The sequence below is a fragment of the Euprymna scolopes genome, chromosome 18, assembly GCF_053919585.1.
Source record: "Euprymna scolopes isolate OS-2025 chromosome 18, ASM5391958v1, whole genome shotgun sequence".
In the NCBI taxonomy this organism is placed as follows: domain Eukaryota; kingdom Metazoa; phylum Mollusca; class Cephalopoda; order Sepiida; family Sepiolidae; genus Euprymna; species Euprymna scolopes.
The window spans coordinates 24,186,565-24,200,264 of record NC_136499.1 but is presented as its reverse complement, the minus strand read 5'-3'; positions in this window follow the sequence as shown (position 1 = coordinate 24,200,264).

Genomic DNA, 13,700 nt, shown 5'->3' with positions numbered 1-13,700 from the left:
TGAGAGCACATCTTTCAAACTGCTTGGCCTAACGTTCACAGGAAACATGAGTTGGAACAATTATATTGAAAACATTGCCAGGGCCGCTGCGAAAAAGGTAGGCTCTCTCTACCGTGCTAGAAAGCTACTGACACCTGAAAGTATCCTGTATCTCTATAAGGCCACCATTCGCCCATGTATGGAGTATTGTTGTCACATTTGGGCTGGTGCATCTGCTACTAGTCTCTCGCTCCTAGACAAGGTTCAAAAGAGAGTCGCCAATCTGATAGGCCCTGAACTGGCAGCTAAGCTTCAGCCTCTGTCCCATCGACGAAATGTTGCATCCCTCTGCCTGTTCTACAAGTATTTTAATGGTGAATGCTCTGACGAACTGCAGACACTTGTGCCCCCACGACGTAGACACCCTCGACAAACCCGACAGGCAGCTAAATCCTACCCCCACACAGTAGAGATCCCTAGATGTAAAAGATCTTTCTATTCCAGTAGTTTCTTCCCCAGAACCGCTAGACTCTGGAATTCCATTCCAGGTCCCTGCTTCCCTAACTGTACTGACATGCAGAAATTCAAGTGTAACGTGAACCGACATCTTGCTGCCTAAATCCCAACATAGTGCCCCAGCAGTTGCTGCCCCTGATAGTAGCCCCCTAACCAAAGTGGCAATGTGCCTTGTTTAGGGTGAAAATGTAATAAAAAAATAAAAAATATTAAAAAAAGATTTCTGGACGACAACCGATTACAAAGATTTTCCCAAATCTCAGTGCCCTGTATATCAAATTTCGAATCTGTTGACTGAAAATTGACAGAGTTATTGCGTAGGGAAATGCACACACACACACACACACACACACACACACACACACACACACACACGCACACTTTCACTTTTATAGATATATAGATTATTTTTTTTATTTTTGAAATACGTCTTACATGTGTGCCGTTGAATAGTGGAAGATCACTAAACAATTTCTCAAATCAATCTAAAAAAAAAAAAACGGTTGGAAAATTTTTTATACAAAATGAAAATGGATTTGAAGAAGAAAAAAGATGAAAAAAATGGAGATATGTAAAAGACTGCAAAAGCATAAATTAAAAAAATCATTTATTACAGTGTTTATAGCCCCCCCCCCTTCCAAAAAAAATAATTTAATTCTAAACACATGTTGGAAAATGTTTTATGTTACCATATTGAATAATGTGTATATATATATATATATATATATATATATATATATATATATATATATATATGTGTGTGTGTTTATGGAAAAATATACTTATTCAATTATAGTTCACCTTTTATTTTTACCAATCTTTGAATTTATGAAGCTCGATGTAATTACAGAGAATATACAAATAAATGACAAAAGTCTATATTCCAAATTTCAAGATGTTGTCCATCTTACCGTTTATTTCTTTAGCTGTGTAGAAATGTCCGATTCTTGACAGCACCTGTTTCGTAGCACAGAATCATTCATGTAATTATTATGTCAATTTTTGAATTTATTCTGCCTTTAACTCATCAGAATAAAAGGAAATCATCAACTTTAAAAGAAAATAAAAGAATGTGGGCATGATTACAAAATCCGAAAACGGAAGAGAAGTTGCAAATGTGTTTTCTTTTTGTTACGCCATCTTTAAATGTGAAAATTATTGCCGAGTGAAGAGTTTAGTCACATACTACTTAAAGTACACCAAACATCCTAACTCTTAATTGTGTTAGCATTTTTCTGAAAGTGGACCACATGATTATAAGAAATCTTATCGTTTGCATTGAAGCATTCAGTATAGGTTGACGAATGTGTTTGACGGCCTGTATTGAATGCATAGCCATAACCTGATAACAATTATGAAAAGAAACAGTGAGTACAATTTTGAAATAAAATAGAAAAAAGAGTGTGTCACATGAGGTCACTTTGTTTAAAATTGTTTTTAACTTCTCACACAGTCTTCCATATTCTCATGAAAAGATACTATGACAGACAACTTTACCCAGAATTTCTGTACATTTAAATCACATTCATAAGGTTTTATTTTTATTTTCCTTTTTTTTTTTTTATGAAGTACATTTTACACATCTTTTATTGAATAACAGAAAACCACTAAACAACTCCTCAAAAGACTGTTGGAAAGTTTTTTGTCCCCTGATTTATCGGAGAGGGATCTATGTTTTCAGTGGTGTCCATGCATCTGTTAGTCCAGGCGATTACCAGATAGCCATCCATTAGTTTTTCCTGAAATTTTGCCACAAATTGTACTTCATTAAATAGATGTACACAATAAAAAAAAATTTTTTTTGCAAAAATTCCCGTTGCGTCCTCAGGTGCTCCAAAGATGTCAAAAATGCGCCAAAATGGCCAAAAATGACATGTTTTGCCCCATAAATTTTGATCCATCCATTAGATTTTTCTGAAACTTGGCCAAAATATGGAGCCTGTTGTTTTTAATATAAATCCAGTATGGGTGACCCTAGCAAAATTTTGGTTTGCGTCCCTGGGGAGTTTTAGTACTAAAAATGCCCCCTTTTGTGGCTCAACTTTTTTTATATTTCTCAACAAAAACTTGATATGTCTGATCATAATGGTTTTTCACGGTGGTCAACGGTGTACATGTGTTCAGGCCTGAAACTGCACCGTTATCCATTTACTCTGGGATTTGGCGTCTCTAGAGGCTCAAAAGAGGTAAAAAAAAAATGCTCCAAAATGGTCAAAAATTACACTTTTTAACCCATAACATTTGATCTATCCCTTAGATTTTCCTGAAACTTGGCCAAAATGTAAAGGCCATTGTTGTTTGGCCCTTCACACTTCTCACATTCATTATTTCTTCACTATTTTTTGTGGCATCATCTCACATGCAGCACCAGAGGGGGACCACGAATGTGTGGCTTGTTTTAATATGGAATGAAAACAGAATTGGAGACGAAAAAAGATAAAAGGAAATAGAGATATATAAAGTCAGCAAAAACATTAAAAAAAAAACCCAATTATTGTTGTGTTTATAGCCCCCTTCACCATCATCCCCCAAAATAATTGAAATCAAAACACACCTAGGAAAACGTCTTATGCTGCCATATTCCATAATATATATATATATATATATATATATATATATATATATATATATATATATATATATATATATATATATATATATATATATATATATATATATATATATATATATATATATATATATATATATATATCTCTCAGATGAGGATTCATTAATCGTATCTTTAGATTCTTCAGACTACTGTTCTTATCCTGGGTGTCATTTTAACAACGTTTTGATCGATGTAACCTCCAACCTTCTTCAGATGTATTTTGTTGAATTCGGGAATCTATTCCATATTTGTAAACAGATCAAATATCCCTTATTCTAAGGAATTAGATTTATAACAAGAAGCAGTAGCTTCACCATAAAATGTAGTCAATAATTGTGTACTTTTGTTCGCTAGACGAGTTCAAATCTTGTAGGGAAAAAAAAATTTTCTTCACAGCAATCTATTTTCATTCGGACCAATATCACAGTGTTCTGATGGTACACTTATCCTTTTCTGTTATCGGTCAGTGGAGAAGAAATCCTTCATGACCGAGACAATTTTAATTTTTGTTACTATCCAGAGTGCCCCCTTTTAAGGAGCTGGATTTTCCCCACATTAGAAACCCACCTCGTGTCTAACTCTACCCTCGTGGGGAGGCAAGTAAATAGGAACAATCTATTTTCAATGACAAACACGAATTTAAGATTGTCAAAGATTTCTCTGATGCGAACAATGCAGTCAATCATTATGGCTCTCTTGATGACAATATATGATTTAGAATTTTTTTTTTTTTTTTTTTTTTACATAGGAGTTACTACTTATCAAGGCCCGGAGGCCACTCGAGGATAAGGGTTATAGAGTGTATAGTAGTCAATGGGATAATATTGTAGTAATCGTTAGTAATAGAAATTTGGTAAATTCGATTACTTAAAAGGAGGCGGTTCATCAAGAATTTGTTTATGTTGGACTTGAAGAAATCTTTTGCCTCTCTTGAAAATAGGATGATAAAAAAATAAAAAACAGAGACCAACATTTATAGTCTAGGGATTTTTACAAGCTTTTGTGAGACTTGAGTAGTCTTGAAGCAGAAGTCACACACTACTACTTTCTCAATAAAGCACACACATACACAACACCACACTGCCAAATACTCACATGCATATATTACTTACGCATACATATTATTGACACTATGAACATTTTGACCTGTGAAGACTAACCCTTCTTTACTAAACACGTGTTTGCGCTATGAACATTTTTATGATTTGAAGTAACTTTTATATTCTCAAAATCTTGTATAAAAATATTTTATTATAATATTTCGCTTTTCTTAATTTCCATTTACAAAACTCTATTTATGTTTTAGGTAGCATTTAACAAAGCAGCATCCTAGGTGGGTTAAACCAGCTTTCTTCAAAAGAGGAAGTTTCACGGGAATATCAAATTCACAAGCAGTCCCAAGTCACTTGTATAATCGCTTGCTACCTAGTGACCCTTCTATTTTTCCAACATGTAATTTATTTTCATTTTCAATATGCATGCACATATATATATATATATATATATATATATATATATATATATATATATACCTATAAAGTTGTTTTTCTTGCTCTGACAATGATATTAAAAGTCTACTTTTTCTATTTAAAAATTATTAAAACGAACTTAGTCATAGATATGTGAGTGACTATATGGAGGTTACCTCTTTGCAAATTCCTTTGAAAATGAGCATTATTATTCATGTGTGTGCAAAAAGTATTTACCAAACTCCTCTCTGAATGTTTAGTCTAGAGACTTGAAATTTGATGTATAGGGTACTAGGATTTGTAGCACACTTTCGATTTGGTTTTTAGCTGGCAAAAATTGCTACTAAGAGGTAAAAATTGAAAAAAAAAAGGTGATTTTGGCAGAGTAAGTCAATTAAAACAATACGCCTGCTGTTTCTTTTGTGCATACTCCAAATTATACATTCATAGCTCAAAGTCGCTTCATTTTTTAACTTTTCGTATCGATTTGTTCGTAGTTCAGACAGTAAAGACGCTGGAAAGATAAATAATGAGTAAGGCTGGAGAACTAAACGTTCTGGTTTCGATTCTAGTGGATGGTACTCAAGTCATTTTTTTTTTTTTTGATAACTTTTGAAATCATTACTGGATGATAGTCAATAGAGAATTGGCTATAATAATAATAATAATAATAATAATGAATGTGCATGAATATGTATGTGTATTTTACGACCAGGCAATGCCAGGTGGCCTATATGTGCTGCCTACATTCCCAGTTTAGAAAGGTCCTAGTTGAAAACACAAAAATCATCCATGTGTATTTAAACGTTAAAGATTAAAAATACTGGAAGCACTATATGTAAGAGCTAAACAACAAAAAACAATGTAAATTTTGAAAATAGTAACATTTTGAAGTGCCTGGTTACTTGACCATTATCTGGGGGGTCAGTTGACTCGATTTGAACAATAACCCTAACAGGCGAGGTCATAAGGGTGTAAAACATGACAAAATACAAAGCGGATCTGACCAATTTGAATGCCATCGCAATAAGAGAGCCTCGTTTTTGAATTTATGATAACTTAAGGACAGAAGAGTATTAAATCATGTGATAATAGCGCCACAACTTTTGTTAAAAATGCCTGGTGAATCGTATTTAGCTGCCGACTTCATGGTGGTTGGTTGATGCTAATGAAGACACTTGACAGAAAACTGTCATTATGCTATACACATGCACATATCACTAGTCATTTCTTTCTGAAATTATTTCATCTTCTAATAAATAATTCAAAGTGTAGTATCTGTTCATCTTTTCTAACATTGGTTAGCATTTGTTTTTTTTTTACTTGTTCTTTTTCATTTTTTTTTTCTCTCTCTCTGTTGCTTCCTTTCAATGTTCGTTAGAGGAGATTAGTGTGTGCAACCTGTTCTAGTCTCACACAAAAACATGCGTTCACATCTCAAGCCATTTTTCTTGTCATACACATACGCACACACAAACAGGTGTGCATGTGCACACACATACATATATTCACGTTCACATACATACACTCACATTCACGTGCATACGTACACACATATATGCGCACACGTATGCACACATGGGCAACGTCACTTCCCTTTAAAGGAAATCCACACATACGCAAAAGACCACTGGAAACAACTACAAAAGCAAGAGACCTGAGCTGTTTCCTTCTTTTCGATTCCACTCCCGAGCTGAGTGGTCGATGGACCAACCGCTCCCTTTCGGGGCGCGCGCCTCACGTCCCCTGCTACTATGTGTGGGGCAAGAGCCAACAGACAGTACGTACACCTTACACTTTCTCTCATTCTCTCTCTACAACAATAGACTTTCCTTCTCACCAGTTAACAGTGAGAGACGCGCGCCAAACTAAACTGATGCTGTACCATTGCTTTTATTTGTTTCTTCAAGAAATAAATTCTAGTTCATTTATCTACAATAAATGCGTTGTTTGTTTCTTTCTCAATTCAATTCATTTTTCCTATTTTGTACGACTGGGGGATATATATATAATATATCCACCAGTCCACTACAAGTGTTTAAATGAGATGGAGAAATATGCAACATTATAGGTTTTTTTAAAAAAAAAAAAAAAAAAAAAAAAAAAAAGCTAATTGTCACAACAAAATACAGTACTTGCACACTTCTGGCTTTTGTTTTTGAAGAGTTTGATTTGAGACAAGTGGAGACAATCACAAAATTTTCTCTGGAAATGGACATTATTCTTTGTAAATAAACTGTTCATTGTTTTAATTTATTTGGAAATTTTAATTTATTACCAAAACTGAAAGTGTTTTTTTTTTTTAAATTCATTTAATTCAATACATTTTCCGGTAATTAACACTTTCTGTTGTGTTACTGTATTTATTTTGATTTTTCGAAAACTTTTGCAAAACTTCCATAAATTTTGTGATTGTCTCCACTTGTTTCAAATTGAACTCTTCTAAACATGAAAACCAAAGAAAGCTCAAAGGTAGAAGTGTCCTAAATTTAAATTTCACACTGTGCAGATAACCTGTTTTGGTTCCTAAGCAATACATGATGCAGACCTCATCTGAATTGAATAATTAAGCTTTCTTATTTATTTATAGAGGACGAACACAAATAGTTATGTTATTTTTTAGTGCAATTCCAGAATTCAACTTATTCAAAAAAAAAAAAAAAAATACAGAAATATCTTTATGATGTATGTACTCGCCGTGGAACAAAAATGTCTTATTCCAAAAATCATATGAATTAATCAAGCAGTTTTTTTAATTAAGAAAATCAAATTTTATGTGAAAACGAGAACTTCCTGCCCTCGCCATATTTAAAATTCATCACTGGTTATCTCTCCCTTAACAACCTCTCCAGAAATAAGCCTTGTAATGGTTACAATTTGCTATTAATCACTAAAAATTGTGAAAAAAAATGTTTTCCTATATAAAAAATACTTGATCAATTTGTGACTTTGTGAATGTGACATTTTCATTCTCTGACGGGTATGTACATCAAAGATTTTCCTGTATTTCTTTTTTTTTTTTTTAATTAGGTTAAATTCTGGACCCCCCCCCTTTTTTTAAATAGTTTATATGTCACATTGATGACATCATTTTGTCATTCCGTTTGCTCGGGAATTGAGGGAACAGATAACAAGAAGAGTCGGAGAATTCAATTCTTTTATTTTTCTATAATTTTATTTCAGGTAATAAGAATTGTTATATACCGGCCTGAGTTGAGCAAATTGATTACTGTTCAATCATGAAACATTGCTTCTTTAAAATCAACGGCAGCAGCAGCTCTCAAACCTCTCCATTATGTGTCCTCAACAAAAATCTGCTTAAAATACAGATTATACACTTTTTTTTGTGTTTTTGTTTAAAAAAAAAAAAAAATATATATATATATATACAGGGTGATTGGAAAGTAACTCCCTACATTTGGAATTAATTATTGAAATATAATTCTTACATGAAATGAATGGGGGGGGGGCAGAGTTGTGAGGCTGCCTCTTTATTTTTTTTTTTCTTTAGTCCTCACATTCCATGAACAATATTTTTAACGATGTGGGGAAAAATGCTGTTTTCTGGGTCAGCTGTTTTGAGTAAGTGATATGTGGAGATTTTAAATCCCTTCACATATTCAGCATTATTCATCTGTAAATCCATCCATCTTGTTAAGTTTAATATTCAAATGGTTTTTACAAATATTGACTCATTAGTAAGGAAAAAGAAAGTTCCTTGTGAAATCAGTTGATGCGGTTCCCAGGCATCTTGAAAAGCTAGTATCGAATGCTAGCACCCATATTGAATTCTAAGTAAAACCTCATGCCACACACTTTTTATTATATTTATTTCTTGTAATAATTATAATTCAGTAAATTGCATGCATTAATAATAGGGAGTTATTTTCCAATCACCTTATATATAACAAAAGATAGACAAAACCGTTTCAGCAAAAAGAACATTTGATAAAGAATACGCCTTGTGAGTATCTTCAGATTTTCTCAACAACAATCCATTATTAAAATACAGAAGAAAAAAAAAAAAATTACAATAATTCCTTAGAACCTGAACTTAATTCGTTCTTTGGGAAATTCCAAAACAATTACTCTTTTAAAGGTTTAAGAATAGCGATATCAACAAACTTATTAACATATTAGATACAAACAATAAAGAAAGGAACAAAGATGTATGGTTCACTAGACATTTTTTTTTTTTTTTTTTTTTTTTTTTTACAATGAAAAACAACCAGTGTTGTCGACTTTTCATTATCTTCTTAAAAGTCGTCCACTACATTGTTAGCAAATGCCTTGGGTAAATTTTCAGATTAGGTCCATCTGCACAATTTTCTTTTAAATGACGACTTTTAAATGTTTTCGACTATGCTGAATGCGAAAATCGCATTGAAATTTTGCAGAAATAATTAGTTATCGAGATATCAAAAGTTGTATAATGCATTGTATTCTTTGGCAGCCATCATTTTTACGTGCGTGCACGCCATAAACAAATCTACTCATCTATGACTGACACTGCACGCATGTAAAAAGATGGCCGCCAAAGAATACAATGCATAATACAACTTTTGATATCTCGATAACTAATTATTTCTGCAAAATTTCAATTCGATTTTCGTATTCAGCATAGTCGAAAACCTATGAAAGGTCTCATTTAAAAGAAAATTGTGGAGGTGGACCTAATCTAAAAAAATACCCATTAATGTTTTATTAAACATTTGACACTTTCTAAATTTTAGATTTTCACAACAAATTTTTTTTTTTTTTTTTTGCGTTTTTTCATTTCTTGAAGAGCTCCACCCAGAACAAAGTACGACATTCACAAAAGTTATCGATTTTTTTTTAAACTAACATGTTCTTTTAATTACAGGCATTTTTTTACAGGTAAGAATGCTTCTCCTCAGGAACGCTGACTTTTCAATTAACTTTCCGACCCTAGTGTCACATTTCTCACGGTGGGAGAGAAATAAACACCATCTATCAGTTTTTTTTATTTAATTTTAGATTTTTGAGCAATTATCGAGATTCACAAGATTACTGTCTCATATCCATCACTCGACATTACTTGTGTTTCAAACTAAATAAACGCTTAAAAAAACTTACCCAGGTAGATCTCTTGGATATTTTTTCATTTTGTTGTCAATACTACTAAATTCCCCAAAATCATTTAATTCAGTAAATGTCCGGTAATTAATGTTTTGTGGTGTTACTGTGTTACTTTATTGTATTTGTTTTGTTTTATCAAAACTTTTGCAAAACTTCAAAAAATTTTGTGATTATCGTCCCTTGTCCCAAGTGAAACACTTCAAAAACCTTCCTGAAAACTTAAAATACAGAAGTGCCAATCATTGTAATACTAAAATTATTGAATTTTTTTTTGTTTTGTTTATTTGTTTAGAATAGAAAAAAATATGCTGCAATTAATTAATTAATGTTTTTGCATTACATTTTCATAGAATGTTTTAAAGTTGAATTAGGCATTCACCCCCACCTCACCCTTAATCAAAGCCATTTTTGTGTGTGTGAGTTTAAGAAAAAAAAATATCACGAATCTGGACAAAATTTTCTTCAAAAACATTGTTCAAATTCAAAATTTGGTGCTTGTGCACAATAGTGAACTTTGAAACGAATGCATTTCCAGTGAAAACATTATTACATACTTATGTGCCACATGGAAATTAGTACAAATTCAAAAAAAGTTATGAAAAATGGTCTAATAGGAAAATACAAGTAAAAAATTATCGATTTATAGTTTTATTGTTGTTTTAATGTGGCAGAATTCTCAAAATCAAAAACTGTGATCGATCATTTGGACAAAAACTTATCTCCCTTGCTTTCAATTAAAATCCGCCATTTCGAAATACAAAATGTTAGACCATTATGTTGTATGATTTTATTTTATTTATTTATTTTTGTAAAAAACTAAATCTAGCACATCTACTGGATCATTTTTCATAATTTTTGGAATTTATATTAATTGTAACATGACCCATGAGTACGTAATAATGTTTTCACCTGAAATGTTTCAAAATCTATGCTACACAAGTATCCAAAGTTGCTTCACTTTTGTGTCATTAGAGTTCTGAGATCTCACTGTACTTTGTTTCCAAGCGGTAAATTGAACCCTGGTTACCATGGTGAGAAGCCGAAACTCTAACAAATTTAACTAAACGGAAATTCCATAAGCAGTGTTTCTTTCCCAGAACTATTTGTCTGGAGAACGCAATACCGTGTGGCTGCTTCTTGATTGACTATAACATCATCTTAAAATCTAATATGAATAAATTCCTATTGAGCCCTCTTAAATAATCTAGCCCTACCAAAGTTCCAGCATAACTGATTGTGTTGTCTCACCATTTGTCTAACACTTAGCCCTTATCCTAGAGTGGCCTCCAGGCCTTGATAAGTGGTGACCTCAATAAATAAATATGTATATTTCGGCGTATAAGGCGACCATCAGATAAGACAAAGTACAAAATTGGAGCAAATTTTCATAAATTTATCATGTATCGGTTGTATAAGACGACTGTTAAATCACAAAACCATGTTTTGTTTGCTAGAGATGCAACACCCGGTATCTTATGAAATATTGTTTTTAAAGATGATTTTTTTTTTTTTTACTTTATTATTTTTTTACTTATACGTCGAAATATACGGTAAATAATATAAAAATTAAAAATGACTAAAAAACATTTAAAAAAAGTATTTATAAACTCCAAACCAACATAAACCCTCATCAAATAAAAATATATTGAATATTCAGTTAAATTTAAAATATAAAGAAAATAAAAATGGATATTAGATTTGTGGTGTCTCTGCCTCATTGAACATCTGTAAACAAGACAGATGGTAAGTAAGCAAAGTTTGCTCTTTGGCGTCCAAAATGAAAACGCTTAAGCTTATTTCTCTGCATGTCTTTCTGTGTATATACTCACCATAATTAGTAAAATCAAATAAAAATATTCAAAGCAAATCAAATGCATTTCTCTGAATTTATACAAATTGCCGTTTGGATCCACCTTGGATGCATAAAAAGACAGATTTTTCTACAATAAACAGAGCTTGCCTTAACACCTCCCTTACTCCTTCTGTCGGGCTTGTAATTACTGCTATCTCAACTCATGCATACAGTCATAAGCATATGTTTGCAGACATTAACAAACACACACGCACAACTCATTAACTTCCTTTCATTATAGTCTGCTCATCAAGTACCACTATACAGTAGAACACCAAGATATGGTGACCCTAGGATGCATTTTTTTCAGGTTATGATGTAGAATGTTTTTCCAGCCCCTTGTTACGGTATTTGCCCCACCTTACGGTGTTATTTATAATTTTATTTGATTATATACATATGTATTATATACTGTACTCTATTTTGTTACTAATTTTTACTGATGTATACTGAGGTTCTACTGTATAATCTTATTTATTTAAATATTCCTAACTTTTCTCACTAAACTTTCTTTCTACAATGAAAACAAATGAACACAGACTCTTATTAATAACTTTTAATGAAATATAATTTATATAAGTGAGTGGGAAAGTTTTGGTTGTGATGTTTCAGACCCATGGATAATTCCAGGTCCTTAAATTACCAACTCTAACTTCCTTGATAATTTAAATGATTATTCAGCATTTCTTTCTTATGAGGGCCCCATGAAAAACATTTCTTTTATTATTAAATCTTACTATTTCATATTATTTTTTAAATATAGCTATATGCACATATTTAAAAATGAAGTTACAGTATTTCTTATTAAAATCATTTTAAATTTCTACTTAGGATAATAAAAAAGAAAAATGTCATTTTTTCATATCAACTTACCATTAAAATTTAGGTTGGCTTGTTGAATTGACCATTAAAATTTAAGTTACTTAACCCATCAAGTTCCAGGGTATCATTTTTTTTTACTATTGAGTTGAAACTTTGTGTAATGACTAAAAATAGGTTCAAATACACAAATTGAAAGGAAAAAGTTATTTAAAAACGAAATATTGACTCAACCTAATTTAAAAAAAAAAATAGAAAAAATACAGAAAATGTTTATGATGTACATAGCTGTAACAAAACAGACATCATATCTCCAAAATTATGTAAATTGATCAAGTAGTTTTTTTATATACCAGAAAATCATTGTTTTTTTCTTTTACGATTTTACAGGATTTACTATTAATCCTAGACATTACATGGTTGATTTTGATCTGTATTTCTAGAAATGTTAAGGGGGAGGTAACCCGTGATAAATTTTAAAGATGATAGACGGACTCGTTTTTACTTAAAAATTGATTTTCTTAGTTTCAAAATAAATAAATGAAATAAAAAAAATTACTTGATCAATTTATGCAACTTTTCGTGACGGATACAATCATCTATATATCTATAAAAGTGAAAATATCTGTGTGTGTGTGTGTGTGTGTGTGTGTGTGTGTGTTTCCCTACCAAACTACTTTGTCAGTTTTCAGGCTACAGACTCGATTTGACATAAGGGGTATTGAGATTTGAAAAAATCTTTTTAATCGGTTTTCAACCAGAAATTTGGCTGTTAAACAGTCAAAGTTCAACGATTTGACCCTTGGAAACTATTAAACTCCTCCGCCAATTTTGGATCTAAACACTTCAAATTTTAGATGTAGGTTACTTGGACATGGATCAAACTTTTAATTTGATTTGAGCCCAAAACAATAAATGTTAAGGGGTTAAAATTTGGGTCAAAGTTTAAAAACAAAAACTTGACCTCTGCGGTCTTTACCAAATTACTCAGCTAATCTTTGGTCTAAACATTTGAAATTTTACATAAAGTGTATTCAGACATAGCGCAAGCTTTATAATCAGATTTTGGGCGAAAATTTGGCTGCCAAGAGGTCACAGTTGAAAGATTTAACCTTTGCAGACTTTACAAAACTCCTCCGCAAATTTTGGGTCTAAACACTTGAAATTTTAGATGTAGGTTACCTGGACATGAGTCAAACTTTTTAATATATATATATATATATATATATATATACACACACACACACAAAGTTATGAACAGTAAGAGCAAAGCTGGGCTGAACTGCTACTATATATTTTAATTAGGTTGAACTCTAGACTTTCACTAATGTTTTGTTAAGAAATCATAAATTGA